The sequence below is a fragment of the Lactuca saligna genome, chromosome 5 (assembly GCF_052625555.1).
Source record: "Lactuca saligna cultivar CGN05327 chromosome 5, ASM5262555v1, whole genome shotgun sequence".
NCBI classification, from domain to species: Eukaryota; Viridiplantae; Streptophyta; class Magnoliopsida; order Asterales; family Asteraceae; genus Lactuca; species Lactuca saligna.
In genome coordinates, this window is record NC_136421.1 from 106,643,374 (window position 1) to 106,650,006 (window position 6,633).

The window sequence follows — 6,633 nt, forward strand, 5'->3', positions numbered from 1 at the left end:
CCGATGAGTTTTATAACCATACTAAACATAATATGCCTGTAACGACATTCTTCAGGCGTCACAGCGTTATGACAACTGTCACCCCAAAAGACGGACTGTAGCTAACAGTCAGGGCGCGGGATCATGACTTCCCGTATAGATCTATACACATTTGACACGTTCTCCAAACGGGAGACTCTGGTTATAGACAGGACTTGCAGCATTACTTTCTAATAAAGAAAAGTAACGTTTGAAGATATACACGTCTCATGGATTCTCAACTAAGTTTGTATTAAGGTGATAGTTTTGTATGCAAAGTTTATCCTTGTTTACAATGTTTGACAAAGCAAAATCATAAGTTTTTAGAATGTATAAAACGATTTAACAATGAAAGGTACTTTGAAATCATTATATACTTTGTATAATGTCTAATGCACGCAAAGTATGACAAGAGTTTTCCGTAATAGTAATGAGCTCCAAGAGATTTATTCAATAAAACAATTGAAGTGAAACTTTATAAAATACATGATAATAACCGTATGTTTACTTGTATTCCCCCCCCCCCCTAAAAGAGTATAAAAGCATTTAGAATGTATTTAAAGTGTGTTTGGAAGGGGTATGAACTCACTTAAATGGTTGAAGATTGCAAGATGGAAAACCGGGCGGAGTTTCCTCTCGGGAAACGGATCTCTCAAGATTCTCGGGAAATCTCGGGAGTCTCGGGAGTGTAAAACTTTCTTCCCACCTTGGATATGAAAACCGGACCTTTGCGATGATTCCGAGGGTTGAAACGCAGAGCTTCGGCGCGAGAAAGGAAGGAAATTAGCAATTTTGGCCGGCACCCTCGCATCCTTTTTATAGGGGTCTGGGAGGTTGCGTTACGCGGGGCGTACTAGAGTACGCGCTGCGTACTCATGCGTCATGCATGAGCGCATCCTCGGTCGAAACATTGGAGCGACGTGGACGAACCGGAGCCTAGTATCCGAGTACGCTGGGCGTACGACGGTACGCTGGGTGTACGAGGGATCGGACCGGTGACTCCATTTTCGGATAATACCGGGCTTTAATTTTAATTTATATTTAAATTAATTAACAAATTTCAAAAATTCATATCATTCTCATACGAACTCCATTTTCGACGTTCTTTATATCCACGCGAAGGTGAAACTACGATCTACAACTTTCGTTTAGACTCTGTCGGCTAGTTTTGACTTTATTTTTAATATTATATTTTTAATAGGTCGGGACAGGAAAAGTCCGTTAAAGTTCCATAACTTCTTCATCCGACGTCCGTTTTCGTCAGACTTTTTACCGTTGCGCTAGAATTGTTGATCCCTTTGATTCTCATTTAGGTTGTTTTGGCCAAAAGTCTCTCGATCTCTATTTCGAGTTTTTAGCTGTCTACTAATATATCTGTAACTTAGAAAAATCACAACTTCCTCATACGAAGTCAGATTTGGATGTTCTTTTTATGTACGGTTACGGTTTGACGATATCTATGACTTTCATTTAGACACCTAAGGTCAAAAAGTGTTGTGTTGAAACTTTGCGTTTTTAGGTAACTTCGTATTGTCGGTTTTTGTCGGGAAACTTAGAATGGTCATAACTTCTTCGTTATAACTCTGATTTTAGTGTTCTTTATATGTATGAAAACCTTGTTACAATATCTACCACTTAGTATACTTAATTATGGTTTTATAAAATTTTAAATTTTGACCTGAATTTTGCTGTTGTTACATTATCCCCCCGTTAGAGAGAATTTCGTCCCGAAATTCGCATTTTGACTGGGACTCCAATACTTGCCGGCAGGCGTGAGTGCTTATGGTCCATTTGTTCCTCTTGTTCCTTTATGAATCTAGATCCTAATGTGCGTGTTTCAGCGGACCTTCATTTCTCCGCCTATCACTGCGACCGATCGGGATCGTGCGGTTTTTGGGTTTATTTACTTATGTTCTTCTAAATGTTAGCATATTCACTCGATGAATTAGGACAGCCGTGTTTTGAAGTTCATGGTTGGATTCACTGCTAGTTTCTGAGCTTGGGTTTGACTTGTTGTAAGCATGGTTTTTCTAAATGATCTGTTGGGGGATACTACGGGAAAGTTGTAAAGATTCCTCACATGAGTACTTCGGGGTTTTGAAAGTAGAAACCAATTGGTGTTTGTATCGGGTTTGTCATTATAAATTGATCGAGTTTCGTTAGTCGATGGTTAAGGTGAAAGGGTCTTTTATAACACATGGAACTGGTATGGGTAGGGCTACACCAATCCACGTCGAATGCTGATGTCGATACTTCTCATTGTAAAACGTTTGTTAGTGAAATAGTGCATTCTACGTGTGTGTTTTCAGTGCTTTTTAGTCTATCTCCATTATTACTACTATGAAAGTTTTCTTTAATGGCTGGGGTGTTTGTTCGAGTAGATTTCTTTTTTTAAACTTGTGACTCACGGAACTCCTCTGCGTCCCTACTATCAAATGGAACGTACGTAACTAAGTTGTCAAGGAGAAATGTACCTAGAATAACCGTGGGGTCTGCAATAGCCTCCTCTTGGCCCATTGCGAATACTCGTCCTCCTCCACCAGCATTCATGATGTTTGACTCCAGGTAGTCCCTTCGGAAGTGTCCCGCTACTCCGCACTCATAACAAGCATAGTCTACTCCTATATTTGTGGCTGGAGTAGTTGGTTGGGCTAGTTCTCTGCAGTAGCGGATGGTGTGCCTCTTTCTATTACACCTAACGCAATGCATTTCACAGCAGGGTCCATGAAGATGAAAGTTGCATCGGTTGCACTTAGGCTGGTTGCCGTTGTACGACCTTTTGGGTGTAGGAGTATGGTTACTCAAGAATTAAGGGAAAAGGATAGGTACTTTTGTTCTATCTGTCTTCCTTGTCCTAATCGACAGAAAGGGCATGCGTCGGGCTTTTAAGTTTATTTGCATGGCAGCACGATCACTCGTAGTCTTGGGAAGTCTCCCTCCTGGAGTTCATAGTAGAAACCATACCAAGTTCATCAATCATAGTCTCAGGTATATGAGCCGTATATAAATAGGCTTGAAACTGTGGGTCTTTGGATTGAACTTGACGTACTACACGTGTGGTACTTCGGGGCGGTTTGTTGAATTTTTCTTCGAAAACGATGAGAAACAATAAGTGCTCTATACACGAGTTATTTTGTATTCTGAAATGCCGGCTTTGCTAGAAAGAGAATTTCGGAGGAAGAGATGTACGTATGAAGCTGTTTTTGTGAGGATCAAATTGAATCAAGTCATATGATAATGTCAGAATCATAAGGAAACTTAAAGACATTCGATTTGAACGTAAGATGTTTACAGACAAAACACAACCGTGCAACCATCAACAGTTACAGCACTTTAGACTACTATAAGACTATTGTTGCGAATAAGGTATACTACAAAAGGTAAATATACGCAGTACGAGCATCCCTATACCGATGGGATTCCACAAGAGATAAGACTCTAGTTGCACTAGTTTTAAACATGTTTTAAAAAGACATACATAATACTGATGATTGGAAGTGAACGTATACTATAGTAGGTTCTTTCGTTGCTTCTTTCCATTCTGAGGTCAAACTCCTCTGAATTCGCCGTCGTCCTTCTCTGTTGGACAGTCCCTCTTGAAGTGTCCCATTATGCCACATAGATGGCATATTCGAGAGATTTCGACATTGGTGTTTGAGGTAATGTGTTGGGTCCGAGTCCAGCAGCAATTGGTACTATGCCCGTTCTTGTTGCATTTAAAGCAGTGTAACAGACGACAACTACCCAGATGATGGAAGCCGCACTTATTGCATTCCGGTAGGTTTCCGGCATACTGCCTAGCTGGTGTAGGGACAATTGGGATACCAGAAGGGATGGTAGTAGGATGTACAGATGTCGTGGCTGCGAAGGTTGCCACATTTTATTGTCTTTTGCTCGTCCCTTAGGGTGATTTTCCTTTAGCTTTAGCCCAGAGCTTTCGTTTGTTATTCTTGGGCTTGGGATTCGGGGTTTTGTGGTAGTTTTTTGCCCGTTGAGGTATTTGATTTTTACTTGGATTGGAGTTACTACTAACAATCCCGCTAACATTCACGCTGTTAGCGTTTAGGTGGGTCAGAACAGTTGATACGGTAGCCGAGACTGCAGCTTGAAAAGGAGATGCATCAATCTGAAGAGTTAGTGTTTGGTTGATGGGTTGATCGTTTTTCTTTGGCGACATGATTCTAATTAGGAAATAACAAGAAGAACTATAAGTTTTAATGATTCGAAAGTTGCGCATTAGTGTTTTGTTATATAAGAAGTTTGGTTTACCCCTGAATAGGGTTTTGAGTTCGACTCATAAGGAGAGTAGATAAACTCATGAATTGGAGAGGTATGTAAAGGATTTAATAAAGGAAATACATCATATATTATAAAACATGGTGCATTACATTTTGTAGTTAGGAAAATTTGACCTATCTAAAGGTCTCCGATTACAAGGTTAAGAAAAGTAAGGACTTTATCCGAGGTCTTATGCTATGAAAAAATTTTAAAAGTCAGACAAGTATTATATGTTACGTGAGCTGGCTACATAGGTCTTAGATTCTGCCAACTGATGCTCCATCTTGAGCATACGTTGTTCATGTCTTGCCTGGCGTGCCCGAAGTTCTATCGCTTCAATTTGAGTTGGCGCTAGCTCTCTCTGCAACGCTTCATTTCGATTTACGATTCTCTCGTGAGCTAATCCTAACTGTCGGATGCGAACTGTGTTTACTCCAGTGTTCGCATCATTTTCCTTAGTTCGATGGATGGTCGTCCGTACTTGTTCATCTATGCGAGAAATCCGACGAACCAATATAGGAAGGGCTCTGTCTGCTGAGCCCCCCCTCGCTTAGGTTGTAGAAGCTTCGGTCTCCGTTGAATGGAAGGGGTTGATCCTGTTTGCGGCTCCACCTATTCAGGTTAGTTGCCCAAAGGGGCGTCGAGCCATGAAATTCCGGTCGAGGATTTGGATTTTGAATTGGAGTCGTTAAGGGTAGGTTATTGTTCTCTGGATCTGAGTCTGATTCTTCTTGCATTCCTTCTTCAGGATCATTCTCTATCCCTTCTCCATTACCTTGGTTGGGGTAGTAGGGGTCATTGGGGTGATGGAATCCTGCCATTGAGTCTTTACGAGAATAGGGTTAAGAATCGACTATAAGCTAAAGCACATGGAATTTACTCTTAAGTTTAAGGGTTGAAGGCACTCGAATACTCCCTTAGTATTCTTTACCGATATGCTTTTGGTAAGTTTTAAATTTGTTGTCCATTACAGGCACTCCTTGGCATACGTTAGTCGGCCCTTGGACAAATATAGTTGATCAGGCTACATTCATCCCAGTTCCGATTACATGTCCCAAGGCATACCTGCACTGCACAACTTATATATAATACTTCTATATTGTTTTAATTATGATGCTGACCATGTTATTAATATGAAATGAATGCATGCCTACTTTACAAAAACTAAATAAATTTAATTTTAAAAGTATGACTCTTACTCAGAGTGTTTTTGCCCAGTTGAGTTTATAGTTGTATACCAAAAAGAAATGGTTTTGATATACTTAATTCCTTATAAACAGAGCTCTGATACCAATCTGTCACACCCCCAAACCAGAACGGCGGAAACATTCGGCGGCGGAGGACGTCATATTCAGTATCATAACAGTTCATAGAAAGGAAAGTACACACCACCATATACATTAAAGTTTCCAAAATGTTTACATAATTGTATTCGTTACATATTCAAAAGTTAACTACATAAACATCTTTCAAAAGAAGTAATTAACGTCAGTAAGTTAATGCCCATAAGTTGATTTCCAAATCTACTTAGCGGTTCCCTGAGAATACAAGTTATTTCAAAGAAAAAGTGTCAACAATTAAGTTGGTGAGTTCATGAGTAGTGTTTTGAGAAAATGTACGCCATTCGAAAGTTCGTGTATGTTTTCCAGAAAACGCAGTATTTCAAATGTAAAGAGTTGTGATTTGTTGTGTTGAAAGTGAATGTATTAGATCCCGAAAATCCCATATTTTCCCAAATGGTTGAGATACGAATTGTTGTGTTTTCCAAGAAAAACCCTTATTTTCTTATAAAAGTATGAAATGCATATGAATGTTCGTGTTATAAGTTGTAAAAAATTGCACCAGGAAAATCCCTTATTTTCCTATTAGTTGTTTGGTTTGTATATAGGAAAAACCCTTATTTTCCTAAGATAACTGGTAGTCTCTAAGACAGAAAATCGCAAGAAACCGACGTTCTTAAAAGTTGTGTCATATTTTTATATAATAAAGCTATACGAAGATCGCATTTGTTAGATGAAGAATAGTTTTAATAGCTACTCGTTCATAAAAGCATAATACCATAATAATTGTATATCCGATGAGTTTTATAACCATACTAAACATAATATGCATGTAACGACATTCTTCAGGCATCGCAGCGTTATGACAACTGTCACCCCAAAAGACGGACTGTAGCTAACAGTCAGGGCGCGGGATCATGACTTCCCGTATAGATCTATACATATTTGACACGTTCTCCAAACGGGAGACTCTGGTTATAGACAGGACTTGCAGCATTACTTTCTAATAAAGAAAAGTAACGTTTGAAGATATACACGTCTCATGGATTCTCAACTA